The sequence below is a fragment of the Peromyscus californicus genome, unplaced genomic scaffold (assembly GCF_007827085.1).
Source record: "Peromyscus californicus insignis strain IS unplaced genomic scaffold, ASM782708v3 Scaffold_7__1_contigs__length_154581171, whole genome shotgun sequence".
Lineage (NCBI taxonomy): Eukaryota > Metazoa > Chordata > Mammalia > Rodentia > Cricetidae > Peromyscus > Peromyscus californicus.
The window spans coordinates 48,016,827-48,032,544 of record NW_026294595.1 but is presented as its reverse complement, the minus strand read 5'-3'; the positions used below and the strand labels follow the sequence as shown (position 1 = coordinate 48,032,544).

At 44.2% G+C, this 15,718-nt stretch overlaps 1 pseudogene; it reads left to right on the top strand.

Moving 5' to 3' along the window:
- Nucleotides 1-330: 330 nt before the first annotated feature.
- LOC128100875 (40S ribosomal protein S25-like) lies at nucleotides 331-4,467 on the top strand (annotated as a pseudogene).
- The last annotated feature ends 11,251 nt before the right edge of the window (nucleotides 4,468-15,718 follow it).

The window sequence follows — 15,718 nt, the reverse complement described above, 5'->3', positions numbered from 1 at the left end:
CTTATCTTTCCTTAAAATCTTGAGTGTTGATTTTTTCACATGTGACTGATACTCTAATGCTAACCCCCTCTGGACTTGATCTAATAGACATGTTTTAATTTTTTTCTACTTGTGAATACCTACTTTAAGCTATCTTTGCTTTTATGACCCTTTTCTCACCAGTCACTAACCTATAGTAACTTTATCAATACTGTCAGATTTCCCCCAAGAGATTTAGAGTAAGCTCAAACTCACGCTGATGGCAGTCTAATTCACAACAGCTAAGTGTGGCAGTAAATTAAGTATCCAGCAGCAGGTGGACGGCTAAACGAAGAGGAAAGCGTGCATACGATGGAATATTATTCCGCCTTAAAAGAGATTCTGATATGTAACAACATAGATGAACCCCGAGGAGAAAACAGTCCTGGAACACGGATGCCAGAAGCTTCCACTTACAGGAAGTACCTGGAGTAGTCAAATTCATACATACGAAAAGCAAAGCAGTAGCTACTCAAAGAAGCTTGTACCCCCTACAGTGTAAATCCAGAGTTAGCGCCTAATGGCTATGGAGTTTTACTTTTGCAAGACAAAAAGAATCTTGAAGACTGGCTAGACACACTGTGGACACACGTAAGGCACCGTAGGGAAGTATGCGTGCAAAATGATTAAGGTTGATCATCAGTCAGCTTTCCGTTGCTGTGACACGCACACTGAGGACAACGGTTTAAAAGAGAGAAGCTTCCTTTGGGTTCATAACTTGAGAGGGTACAGTGCCTGGCAGGCTGGCTCCATTCCTTTCTGGCTCGTGGCAAGGCTGAGGCATTGTGGAGGAAGAGTACAGTAGAAGACTCCTCACTTCCTCCACCCAGGCCCCACCTCCAAATAGCCCATTGGGCTGTGGACTCACCAGCTGTTAATCCGTTGATAAAATGATCATCCTCATGACCCAGTCACCTTTCCACACCACCAACAGATGGCCTTTGAAGCTGTTTTATATCCAAACCATAACTAATGGCTGATTTTACATTTTACAAGATTAAAACATTTTTAAAATATACTTTTGCTAGTAGAGCATACAAGACTAGTTATTTCTCAAAAAAAAAATTACTTTTATAATGCAAAAGATGCTTTCACTTTTCCAAGGTTTCGGGAGTTACATGGAAGAGGTAACCATGCTTAATATCCCCATAACACTTTCAGCAAATTTTGCAATGGAGTGTTACAAATTCTCGAGCAATGGCTTCTTATTCTGGGGACCCATGATAGTTTAGATATATTGATGTATTGGCAAATGAGATTGTGTGCAAAATCACATGGATGTTTGCATTCCATCTCTCCCACAGAGAAAGGTCATGGATTAAACCAAACTCTCAAAATCTCTGTGGCCCTAAAATAAGCTCAAAGCTATCATTCTGCAGAAATAGCCTTCAAAAATAATTTAGCTACTAAATAAATATTTTGCCCAATAAAAATGCAAGAACAAAATTTATAATGTGCTAGAACTAAAATCTGAAAGTAATTTGAAATACATAAAAAATAGGCCAAATTAAAAAATTTGTGAGGTAAATATGAAATTTGGTTTTATATTTAAGAAGTTAATTCCCTAAATATAACATTGGCTTAATCACACCTCCTGTGAAACCATTTGAAAAAATAAGAGTGCTGTGGGATGTTCTGTATGGCAAATGTATTGCTAATTGGTCAATAAATAAAACACTGATTGGCCATTGGCTAGGCAGGAAGTGTAGGCGGGACAAGGAGGAGAATAAAGCTGGGAAGTGGAAGGCTGAGTCAGAGAGACACTGCCAGCCGCCATGATGATAAACAGCATGTGAAGATGCTGGTAAGCCACGAGCCATGTGGCAAGGTATAGATAGATTAATGGAAATGGATTAATTTAAGCTGTAAGAACAGTTAGCAAGAAGCCTGCCACAGCCATACAGTTTGTAACCAATATAAGTCTCTGTGTTTATTTGGTCGGGTTTGAGCGGCTGTGGGACTGGCAGGTGAGAGAGATTTGTCCTGACTGTGGGCCAGGCAGGAAAACTTTAGCTACAGATGGCGTCCAACGTGGTGGCAAGAGTTTCCACCTAAAAACTGAGAAAAAAAGATTCTAAAATGGAGCTAAAAACAGCTTCCTAATTGTCTCTCTCAAATGAGCAGCAGCTGCCGGTTTGAGTTACTGGCGGGTTCCTAGTGTGCGGCTCGACCTGCAGTATGGCGGGAATGAGGCCTTTGCAAGTGGCACATTGAGCTGCGTGGTGGATTTAGCCTTTGCTAGTACAAAACAAAAAAAGATGTTTCTGGGCTACATGCTGCTTGGATAAAAGCATAGACCCACGATAGCTCCCAGAGCTGGCAGCATATCACCACCATGATGGGAAGCTGAGGTGGGCGGAGCCAGCAGCCACAGCTGCTACAGTTTAAAGCAACAGATTCACAATAAGACAGATTCAGATGTAATAGTTTACAATGTGTGTAAAATATACATAGGCTTGAAAGAGACAAAAAAGGTGATATATACAGTTATAGAAACAAATACATAGTTTTAAAAAATAAAGTCTTTAAAGAGACAGTAAAATTAATATAAAAAATAAGCCACGTAATGATGAGTATTACACAGAGAATCTGGATTGTGTTGTCTTTGGGACTTTTAACTGCAGAAAAACATTTGATCCTAAAAGATGTTGAGTTAAACCAATATGTATATTTTAAAGATACCTTGACTTCAAAATTTGGATATAAGGATATGTTGCTTTGGAAAAGAGTCTCTTTTGTTCCCACAGAAAGCCAGAGGCTATGGATTTGTTCCAGATTAAGATACATCAGGTTTGACCAGCCAAGACCCCCTGAAAGGTCTCCGATGACACCATGGCCCAGATGATCCAACATCCAGAATGGTTTGAAGGCAACTGGCTCAGACAATACAGCCTCGTGGATCCATAATTCTAAAATTTTCTTTGTGTCCCCATAAGCTACAGTGCCCCCCTCCGGCAGGAAGTAGTAAGAGAAGCTACGCCCAAATTCCCAAATTATATGTAATTTTACTTTGTTAAGGTTAAAATCTTCCTTTTTGAAAAAAAAAAGGGGGGGGAAGTGCTGTGGGATGTTCTGTATGGCAAATGTGTTGCTGATTGGTCAATAAATAAAACACTGATTGGCCATTGGCTAGGCAGGAAGTATAGGCGGGACAAAGAGGAGAATAAAGCTGGGAAGTGGAAGGCTGAGTCAGAGAGACACTGCCAGCCACCACGATGACAAACAGCATGTGAAGATGCCGGTAAGCCACGAGCCATGTGGCAAGGTATAGATTAATGGAAATGAATTAATTTAAGCTGTAAGAACAGTTAGCAAGAAGCCTGCCACGGCCATACAGTTTGTAACCAATATAAGTCTCTGTGTTTACTTGGTCGGGTTTGAGCGGCTGTGGGACTGGCGGGTGAGAGAGATTTGTCCTGACTGTGGGCCAGGCAGGAAAACTCTAGCTACATAAGAGGCAAGGCATGGTGGTGATGTTTGTACAATCAGCACTCAGAAGGCAGACAGAAGATCACAAGTTCAAGGCCAGCCTGAGCTACATAAGGGGACCCTATGTCAAAGAACAAGAGCTGGGGTCCTTTCTTTGTCTGACGTCTTAGGGAGGCTGCAATGGTTGTTGCCACTCTCTGAGCTTTACCATGCTGCCCAATAAAGGGTTCCAGAGTAGAGCAGTGGCGGTGCACACCTTTAATCCCAGCGGTCGGAGGGTGGACCTCAGGGATGGAGGCCAGCCTGGTCTACAGAGGGAGTTCCAGGCCAGACAGGGCTACACAGAGAAACCCTGTCTTGAAGGAGAGAGAGAGAAAGAGGGAGAGAGAGAGAGAGAGAGAGAGAGAGAGAGAGAGAGAGAGAGAGAGAGAGAAAAGCCAGCCAAGAAAGACAAAGAAGTCAACAAGTCTTGGGGCAAGACCAGACAGAAGTGGTCCAAAGGTAAAGTGCAGGACAAACGCGCAATCTAGTCGCCTCTGACAAAGCTACTTATGACAAACTCCATAGGGAGGTCCCCAACTGCAGCTATTACTCCAGCTGTGGGCTCTGAGAGACTGACGATGCGCTGTTCCTTGGCTGGGGCAGCCCTCTAGGAACTACTTAGGAAAGGACTTACCAAGCTAGTTTTGAAGCACAGAGCCCAAGTAACCTACACCAGAAACATAAAGGGTGGAGATGCCCCGGCTGCTGGCGAAGGAGGATGAACATGCTCAACCAGCTGTACATTTGAAAAAAATAAAACTATATTAAATAAATGGGGCAATGTACTTAATGGTAGGGCACTTGCCTAGGATGAGCGACATCCTGAGTTCAATTCCCAGCACTGTAAATAAATGAACACATACACAGTTATTTAAAAAAAAAATTCTTTAAAAATAGGAGAGAACAGTCAGGCGGTGGTGGCGCATGCCTTTGATCCCAGTACTCAGGAGGCAGAGGCAGGTGGATCTCTGTGATGAGTTCGAGGCCAGCCTGGTCTACAGATCGAGATCCAGGACAGGCACCAAAACTACACAGAGAAACCCTGTTGCAAACAACAACAACAACAACAACACACACACACACACACACACACACACACACACACACACACACACACACACATATAAAAAAAAAAAAAGGAGAGAGCTCCTTGGCCCAAGCTGTAATGTAGGGATGCCTGGGTTCCTTCACTGCAGGTTGGAAATCAGGAGGCATATAGGGGGCTTGACATCTACTTTTTTTCTTTGGGGCAACATTTATTTGTAACACATGGCCTGGGTTCAGTATTTGACTTTGGACAACTTAACTTTGAATCCCCACTTCTATAAGCTAAGGACCTTCGGTTGAATCAGATTATCAGTTAACCAAATAAATAAATAAATAAGGTAAGGGTGTAAGTATGCCTATTTGAGTACTGTTATAAAGATAAAATGAAGGAATGTTTTAAGAAAATTGTCAGATTTATTTAATAAAAATATAAGATACTCACTTAAATTTAGATAAACAATTAATATCATAATCTAAGTATGTTTATGCAATATTTATACTGACTTCCTTTTTATTAATTCAAGTTTAACTGGGCATCCTATATTTTCTTACTCTTATTTGTTTGGAGGTGTGTGTACTCATGAGCATATTCCAAAACATACATGAGGCCAGAGGACAACTTGCAGGAGTCAGGTCTCTCTATCTACCATGTGGGTTCCAGGAATCAAACTCAGGTCTCCAGGTTTAGCAGTAAGCCCCTTATCCACCGAACCGTCTCACTGGACCTAATATTTTTTCTGCCTTTGGTATAGGAGGAACTCAATAAAGATCAACAGAACTTTGTAAACATCCCAAACTCCAGTTTCTGTGTGAGCCTTAGTGTGAGGTAAATTGTTTAGATTGGTGGTAGGTGAAAGATGGAAGGAAGGAAGGGAGGGAGGGAGGGAGGAAAGAAGGAAGGAAGGAAGGAAAGAAGGAAGGAAGGAAGGAAGGAAGGAAGGAAGAAAGGAAGGAAGGAAGGAAGGAAGGAAGGGAGGGAGGAAGGAAGGAAGGAAAGAAAGTTTAGTTCTATCTAGACCAAGGATGCTGAGGGTCTTATTATCCTCTTCTGTGGTTATATACTGCAGCATGAGTCAAGCAGGAAAAAAATTAGAGCAGTATGGTGGAGCAGTTCTTCTTCAAGAATGAAAATGGCGGAGCAAGTGAGCATCACTGAGATTTTTTTCCAAGCTCCGTGAACGCTTAGGGTTAGAAGGAAGGTAGGAAGGTGCCTTGGAAACACACTCCAGCACACTGTGCAGAGAATTCTTAATGCTTGGAGCGGTTGCTGTCAAGCAAAGCCAGAGCCTCAGCAGCAGATAGGACAGTCACCTGTCACCTGTTTCATGAAGGACATTTCCTCACCAAATGGTTACATGAGACCCGGTTCTTCTCTCCCATGCTGTGGGATGGCATTAGGTTGAGTCAGCGGCGCTTACTACAGAGTGGCTCTTCAGCCGATGATTCCAGAGAAGGTCTGATAGTGAGTGAGGAATGGTGAACGTTAACTGCCAACTGGTTAACAATGGAATCACACTCAAACAGTGATTCATTAACAAGCGCTGGTAACATGAGTTCAGGATAGATCACCAACTTACTCTGTGAGTGCACAAGAACTTACTACTATGAGCCCGAGTAGGAAGACAGATGATGTAAAGAATCAGATGATGAGCCGGCTCAGGAAGAGAGAGCTTGCAGCTGCCAAGCCTGTCCACTTGAGTCCCATGTCCAGAACCCACATGGCAGAAGAAGAGAATCAGCTCCTGTAAGCTGTCCGCTGATCTCCATACGCACACTGTGTCATGCGTATGTCCACATGTAAGTCCACACACAGAGAGATGGATGGAGCAAGTGAGCATCACTGAGATTTTTTTCCAAGCTCCGTGAACGCTTAGGGTTAGAAGGAAGGTAGGAAGGTGCCTTGGAAACACACTCCAGCACACTGTGCAGAGAATTCTTAATGCTTGGAGCGGTTGCTGTCAAGCAAAGCCAGAGCCTCAGCAGCAGATAGGACAGTCACCTGTCACCTGTTTCATGAAGGACATTTCCTCACCAAATGGTTACATGAGACCCGGTTCTTCTCTCCCATGCTGTGGGATGGCATTAGGTTGAGTCGGATGGATGGATGGATGGATGGATCAATGGATGGATCGATGGATGGACAGAGAGAGAGAGAGAGAAGGTAAAACTGAAATGGGCTTTCAGGATGGAGCTGGAAGAGGGCTTGCCTTATAGTCATGAAGTCTTGGGTTTCATCCCTGCACCACAAAATAACAAAGTTTTCATTCAAGGACCCCATCTGACTTATTAAAACATTTTAAATATTCTTTAGCTAGGTTAAAAATTATACAAGCCAAGATTTGGAGAGATGCCATAGCAGTTAAGAGTACTTGCTGCTCTTCCGGAGGACCCAGGTTCTGTTCCCAGTACCCACTTGATGACTCACAGCCATCTGTAACTCCCGTTTAGGGAATCTGACACCTTCTTCTGATCTCAGTGGGCACCAGTCACATACGAGGTGCACAACATGCACGCAAGCAAAACATAAAATAAGATAATAATTTAAAAGTTTTGTTTTTAAATACACAGGTTGGATGTGATGGCTCACAACTTTGATCACAGCACTTGAGAGGCAGAGGCAGGTTAATCTTTATGAGGTTGGGGCCAGTGTGATCCTGTCTCTAAATAAATGAACAAATAAATTAAAAATTTTAAATGTAAATAAAATACCAATTAAAAACTGACAGAGTCCCATATATTGGTGATGACTTTAAAAGACCTTGTGTAAACTTCACAGATAATTTTGATTTTTGTCAGTTTCATTAAGCTTGTCCGAATTTGAATTCCTAAGGTCAAGCCTACTCTTATGGATCCCCAGGTCACTGGACCAAGACTGTAAAGTGTGGTCTATGCACGTCATCCCAGCAACGCCGGGAATGAAGCATGGTTTTCCAGACCGCATGCTAAAGGCAGCTGCAAAACACCATCATCACGCAGACCAAAACTCAGAACTCCTTTACGCAATGAAACTTAGATATGTGGGAATGGGGGTGACAAAAACATAATTAAACTAAAATACATTCAGGCTGGAGCCAAACACGCTTTAAATTGGGCCAAGCAGTGTTGGGAATACACACAACTCAGTATCCCTAATGAAAAAGAAAAAACGAAAACCTCACCGTTCTTTCATGTGTGCCTTCCTGTGGTGTGTTTTTGTTTGCACGTGTATAGCTGTGCGCATGTAGAGATCAGAGGTTAATGTCAGGGTCCTTCCTTAGTTGCTCTCCTTTCTATTTTTAAAACAATGTGTCTTATTAAATCTGATGTGATAGTTTGAATGTAATTGTCCCCCATACTCTCATAGGGAGTGGCACTATTAGGAGGTATGGCTTTGTTGGAGAGGTTATGGCCTTGTTGAAGGAAGTGTGTCACTGTGGGGGGGTGGGCTTTGAGGCTTCCTATGCTCAGGATACTTGTCCAGTGTCTCAGTGAACTTCCTGTTGCCTGTGAGATGTAGGACTCTCAGCTACAACTCCAGCACCATGTCTGCCTGCATGCCTCCGTGTCCCACCATGATGATAATGGACTGAACCTCTGAACTGTAAGCCACCCCAATTAAAAGTTTTCTTAATAAGAGTTGCTGTGGTTATGGTATCTTTTCACAGCACTAAAAACCCTAACCAAGAAAACTCTTTCTTTAGCAAAAGGCAAGATCTCTGTGAGTTCAAGGCCAGCCTGGTCTACAAATCGAGTTCCAGGTCAGCAGAGCTACACAGTGAGACCATGTCTCAAATAAAATAAAATAGTAAATAGGTAGGAAAGGCTTTAAGTTGTCATTAGTAAAGAATAAAAACAAGAAAATATTTTCTTTCTAGGATATTTTGTGTTTTATTTTATTTCTTGAGATGGAGTTTTGTTGTGTAGCCCTTGGCTAGCCTAGACCATGCTATGTTCTTCAACTGATCTTGAACTTAAGGTAATCTTTCTGCCTCTGCCTTCCAAGTGCTAGGACTATAGGCAGGCCCCACCATACCTGGCCACACTTTTCTGATTTGGAGGATAAACTTATTAGAGTCATATTTTTCTCATCACACAGGATTTGAAAACCATTTGAGGTCAATCTTCTTTTCCTTTCATTAGTTGATCAGACTTAGTTTTCTGATACATCCTTGGATGCTGGTCTCACATTCCCATCTCACCACTGCCAAACCAACCACCAACCCACCAACTCTACCTAGCCCCGCTGCCCTCACAACCTGGTAACTGAATAGTTATACTGTCCCTTTAATCGTCTACCCAAGCCCACTCTGCCCACTATTCTGGAATGATGACTGCACTTATAAATGTGCTCATTTTTTTTGTATAGAAAATTATTCTACTCACCTGTGAAATGAAAATATTTTGCATCATTTTTCCCATGGAGGTGTTAGGACTATGTTGATCCACAGGTGTTTTTTGTTTGTTTGGTGTGTGTGTGTGTGTGTGTGTGTGTGTGTGTGTGTGTGTGTGTGTGTGTGTGTGTGTGTTTGAGCACATGCATGCATGTGTGCATGCACATGCAAGTTTTATTGTGTTCGTGTGATTATAACTGTGGAGGTGCCATGGTGCATGTGTGGAGGTAAGAAGACAACCTCAGGTGTTGGTCCTTGCCTTCCACCTTGTTTGAGTTGAGGTCTGTCTTAGTTAGGGTTTCTATTACTATGAAGAGACATCATGACCATGGTAACTCTTATAAAGGAAAAACATCTAACTGGGGCTGGCTTACATATTCAGAGGTGTTGCTGGATCCAAATGGCTCCCTCAGGGAAGGGAGTGAGAAGACACGATGTCAACAGCACAGACACCAGGAGTCAGTTAAAAGCGAACAACAAACTCATTTATCTAATAATGGGGAAGGCCTTATATACCCTCCTCCCAGCACCTAGTCTGTGTTGCAATCTGGTGGCATTGTGTGGCCGTCCCTCATTGGCTGGGCACAATCAGGATCTCTGACTGCAATCAGGAACTCTGACAGGACAGTGCCTATTGCTAGGGCTTCAGGCAGACTCCAGGTTGACTCATAAGGAAGTACATGTGCATGCCTTGACAACTGGTATGAGTCAATTTCCTCGATCCTATGGGCCTGTCCTTCTACACAGAGGTTCAGTCCATTATCATCATAGTGTGACATTGTGGCATGCAGGCAGTCATGGTGCTAGAGAAGGAGCTGAGTGTCCCTCATCTGAGACACTGGGCGTGGCTTGACCATATAGGAGACCTCAAAGCCCACCTCCACAGTGACACACTTCCTCCAACAAGATCTCACCTACTCCAACAAGGCCACACCTCCTAATAGTGCCACTCCTTTTGGGGGCTATTTTCTTTCAAACCACACAGGATCTAACTTTTATTGTACACTAGCCAGCATGCAAGCTTTGAGTGCTTCTCCTGTCTCTGCTCCCATGGTGCCCAAGCCCAGTTTCACATGGGTTCTGGAGATTTGAACTCAGGTCCCCAGGCTTATGCTGCAAGTGCCTTAACCGCCGAGTCACCTCCCCCAGCCCAGATCCACCAGTATCTCTTGAATGGCACCTGTAAGCAGAAGGGCTGGTTAGTTGTGCAGATATGCTTTCAACACATTAATTGGGCTTTACACACTTATGTCACACATTAACTATGTGCATCAAATGCCTCTACTATATATTTCCACCTGGCCCTCTCCTTCTTTTCTCTGGATTGTTTTCCCCTGGTTACTATAGAACAATAATATATTGGATTTAACTAGTATTCTGTAGGGTAAAGAAATGAAAACATCAAACTTTGTTTTCCATAATTTCTACTGTGCAGAAAAACCACTTCCACCTAATGAGTTAGTTCTCCATATAATCACTATTGGACATTTGCCCTGGGCCAGGCTGTAGGCTAGATGCTGGAGATACAAATATGGACACATCGCACAAAAGAAATGTTGTCTGGCTGGGCGGTGGTGGTGCACTCCTTTAATCCCAGCACTCGGGAGGCAGAGCCAGGCGGATCTCTGTGAGTTCGAGGCCAGCCTGGTCTCCAAAGCGAGTTCCAGGAAAGGCGCAAAGCTACACAGAGAAACCCTGTCTCGAAAAACCAAAAAAAAAAAAAAAAACAAAAAAAAAACAAAAAACCAACAACAAAAAAAAAACATTGATTCATTTTTGTTTTGTGTTTGCCTACATGTGTGTATGTGCACTCTGTGCATGCAGTGCCCTCAGAGGCCAGAAGAGGGAGCCGGATAGTTGGATCACTTGGAATTAGAATTACAGATGGCTGTGAGCCACCATGTTGGTGCTGGGAATTGAACTCCAGTCCTTTGGAAAAGCAATCGATGTGTTTCTGTGTCTCTGTCTCTGTGTGTGTTTCTCTGTCTCTGTCTCTCTGTCTCTCTGTCTCTCTGTCTCTCTGTCTCTCTGTCTCTCTCTCTCTCTCTCTCTCTCTCTCTCTCTGTCTCTCTCTCTCTTTCTGTTTTTTGAGACAGGTTTCTCTGGCTGCCCTGGATCTCCCTCTGTAGACCAGGCTGGACTCCAACTCACAGAAATCTGCCTGCCTCTGCCTCCTGAGTGCTGGGATTAAAGGTGTGTGCTACCCCACCATCACCTGGTTCAGCCAATGCTCTTAACCTATGAGCCATCTCTCCAGCCCTGACTTGTTTTTTAATGACACAGGGCACTATTATGTTGCTGAGGATGGTCCTGACTTCATGAGCTCAAGTGAGCTTCCCTCTTTAGAATCTTGAATAGCTAGGACAAGCAGCTTAATTTGGTGATTTTCTTACTTCAAGTTTGATAAGGCCAAGCCTCCTAACCCCTGTGGTAAAGTGAGTTGTGGAGTCTCTCACCAGAATGACAGTGGCCTCCAGATTACTCTTAGACAGTGTTCTTTTTAAAGTTATTCTAACAGAAAGGCCCTTAGTCTTTTGAGCTGATTAAAGGGATGTCCTTGTTCAGCCCACAGAGAGGACCTCTATTCTCCTGTCTGCCTTCTCCCGAACCTCTATTCTTGAACCTGAGTGGGGGTGGGAGGCTGAGACATGGGAAAACATGGAGAGAGACCAAGTGTCTTGGCCAACGACCCAGGCCGCCAGGACGACTTTTTTGAGAGCAATTAAAAAAAAAAAAAATCCTTGTGCTTTCTGTGTTTTGTGATTAGTGGAAGACATTTTCCCCTCTTATATTTAAAATGAAATCAGACCACCATGGCTCTCATAAGGCAGCTCGATCTTAACGAGAATCACTCTGAGGTGTTTATTCACATGAACAAACAAACAAACAAAATCTAAGACAACATTATCTTACAAAAAAGGTTGATGATTCCAAAACAGCACACACCATTTCAAGAGCAAAGGACAAAGACGTATTTCATATTGGCCGATGGAAAATGCGAATCCTATTTAGACTGGGAACTTGCTCCTGCTTGTTATTCATTGTACAGAAGTGTGTTCTTCCTAGAGTCTGGCACGATCTTGTTGGGAAGAGGGTATATCTGGTTGGGAAGTGGGTTTCATGTCTTCAATGTCAAGGCATGGACAGATTTCACTGGTTCCAGCTCTCCTGTCAGCAGCTATATGAAAATGCATCTTGGGGAAGACTCGGGGCTGACTCCAGCTTGTCAGCGCCGACACTCTGCATTTTGAATGGATTCGGAAAAGGCGGCGTTAGAAGGGGAGCGAGAAGGGGCTGAGCTCCGATTCATGTCAAGGTTGCCAAGAACCCCGTGGTTCAATCTTTCCTTCCTCTTTTTTTTTTCTAATCTACCAAAATGCATTTGTTTTTTCTTGATGGAAAATTATTTCAATGGCTTTCACCACTAATTTGTATTGAATTTCAATGTCACTGACCTCTTTTTCACTATGAAACCTACTTCATTCCCTGGCGGAGTGTGGGATTGGATGTCCCACCCAGTCAGCCTTGCTCATGAATGCCTCTTCCTCATCCAGTTTATTTCTGTATGTATGGAAGGTTGAAGCAAGAGCCCCAGTGAAGAGTGCAGCACAGGGCTGCTATGTATAGTTGTGTGAGTTGTCTAGTCCACAACCAGGACAACCATATGTAGGAGCCATAAAAGTTGAGGCTTCTTCCCCAAGCTTGTCTACACATTTACATGTCAGTATGAATAGAGACTTTTAAAATGCACATTCCTTGGCTTGGTTAGCCGATTAACAGGTCATTTAACTTCCTTTGCTTAAAACCAATATTCCACTTTAAAAAGAAAAAGAAAGAGAGAGAGAAAAAAAGAAAAAAAAGACCTGGGTGATGGTGGCACACACCTTTAATCCCAGCACTTGGGAGGTAGAGGTAGGTGGATCTCTGAGTTTGAGGCCAGCCTGGTCTTCAGATGGAGAGTTCCAGGACAGCCAGGGCTGTTACACAGAGAAACCCTGTCTAGAAAAACAAAATAAAACAAACAAACAAAAAAACCAAGAACAACAAAATAAGAGATGAACCCGAAAGTGCATCCTTTTATTTCGGACAACACAACAGAACACAAATGAAGTCACTAATATATTGGTAAAGCAAAACACACACACACACACACACACACACACACACACACACACACACACACACACCACATGCATATGCTCACAACCCTGGCAAACATAGAGAAATGGGGTGAAATCTTTGGCTCATACAGTCAGCTGCCACAGAAGTTCCACCCAAGACCCACAGCTCTGGCACCAAGGCAGTCAGTGGTGGTGCCTGGAGACATCAGCCATGCTCTTTCCAAGTGAATGCTATGGTCAGGCATGCTGGTGGCAAACGACCGAGCCCGTGTCATTGTGTCGGTCCAGCCTGTTCCACCAGGATACCTCATCTGCCAACAAGCCTCTCTTTCACGTCTTGCACTGTGGCAGAGGCCAGCACAATCTGCTTCCCTGTCTCCAAGCCCATAATACAGCAGTAGTGATTGACAAAGAGAAGGGCATCCCCTGAAGCCAAGCAAGGCCAAGTTTGCTGTCTTGTGTGATAGATGACCCTGAGAATATCAGAAGTGACAGAAACAAGTAAAGGCAACCATGGAACTACAGTGTATTTGCCATCAAAATGAAGTTTCAGCTGCAGGCAGAGCCTTCAGGTCTCAGACACAGACAGTCTACACCCTGACAGGTGATTTCCCACTTGGCCGCGCTTTGATCTCCTACTTGTCTGTGCTTAGAGGACAGTGTCCAGCTGTCCAAGAAGGACTTGGCTGTGTTCTTCTCCAAGTCCATCTTGGCTGTCTATTCTGTGTACCCTGTGGGTGTGTTCAGACCTGTCCCCAAAGATGGCACCCGTATTGTCATAGTGAAATGACCACTGTCATATCTAGGTAATCATTGTGGTAAGCTCTTATCACTGCCCTAGGTGCCACCAGAAGCACAGAGTCCTGGTCCTGGCTCTAGAACTCCGTTTCCAGCAGGGAGCCTGTCACCGGCTTGTTTCTCTAGCAGTACCTCTGCACAGGCGTGGGTCTGGATGCTGGCTTGATTGGTCCCTTCACTGCCCGCCCCTCCCCCACCAACCCCTGCCCCAGCTTTATACTCAAGGCCCCTGACTCTATACTGAGAAATCTACCTTTGGAGTCAAGGGCATCTACCCTAGTACTGTGTCTAATTAATGACAAAGTCTCAAAGGTTTCATGGTCCTCCAGTTACTTCATTCTCAAAATAGCTTTTAAACAAACTTTCCAGTGCAGAGGGTCCTAAAAAGATTCATCCATCCCCATACCCCAGGGTTGTTTGGGGTTTTTTTGTTTGTTTGTGTGTGTGTGTGTGTGTGTGTGTGTGTGTGTGTGTGTGTGTATGTTTGTTTTGTTTTTTGTATTTCGAGACAGGGTTTCTCTGTGTAGCTTTGCGTCTTTCCTGGAACTCACTTGGTAGCCCAGGCTGGCCTCGAACTCACCTGCCTCTGCCTCCCAAGTGCTGGGATTAAAGGCATACGCCACCACCGCCGGCTCAAACCCCAGTTTTAACAGCAGTCTGAGTACAGGCTCTCACCACCTTAGTCCACTACTTTGAGATAAGGCAATGCTGAGCAGAGCCTGAGACTAAGCCACTTGAACAAGAACAACTGAGCTATAGGGGAAGGAGCTTGAGGAAGCCCTACTCCAGGAACACCTCCAGGTTATTGGAGAGATCGGGCGGCTGCACGAAACACAGATCAATAAGAATACCCAGAGTGCCACCCTCCTGTGAGCCCGTGGGAGAGAGCAACTGAACAAACTTACTGTCAGGCCTCTCTCCAAGCCCCCTCCCCCATACATTAGGGAAATCTTTTCTTGGGCAAATGCCCCACAGACCGTACCTCCTACCTGGGCCTCACCAACCAGGAGCACCGGTCTGTCAGAGCCTCACAGGGGCCTGGTAGGCTCCACAGCCACAGCCTGGACCTGCCATGCTGCTCTCAGGCTCCCCAGCCTCATTCAGAAATCCAATTTTTCAGTGGCAAGCCTGGACAATGCCTTTCACACATGGCTATAGAAGCCATTTGCTTTTAACAGAAGTGCCGGGGAGATCCGCATGTGATGACCGGAGCACTTACTTTATTAAAGCAATAAACAAAGCCAGGAGTAGCGGCCCAGAGACTGTGATCCCAGCACCGGTCTCAGCTACACAGTGAGTTCACCTCAGCCTGGGCCAGCTACATGCGACCCTGTCTCAAAAAACAAAACAAAACAAGGCATGGACTCCTTAAACAAACAGACAAAGCAAAAAACCACCACCACCACCAACAACAACAACAAAACCCATAGGCTGGAAATGAATCTCAGTGATAGAATGTTTGAGTAACATGGACAAGGCCTTGCTCATCTCCAGCCCAGAGAGAAAAGGGTGGGGGGTGGGGGTGAGGGAGGTGGGCATGGAGATATATCTGATTTATTTTATATGATCTGAGGTGTAGAGTTTTGAGGTTTATAAGATCCTAGTGGGAGTCATTCCACTCCTAAAGTGGGCCTTTTGGTCTCTCATGGTGCTGATATTTCTAAGTGTGGCTGTGGGCCTCAAGTCTGTATGTAATTTATGTGCGCATATGGTGGAGTGTACAGATTGCTTTGCCTTAACCAAATGTGTGGTTACCCATACTATCCAAGCCTATACCTGAGCAGAAGAGCTAATTTCAACACAAATTCTTATAACTAAAGAAATGTATTATTAACTAAGGGAAATCAGCAGGATCTTATCATTTAACAGATTCCATACCCGGACACTAAGAAG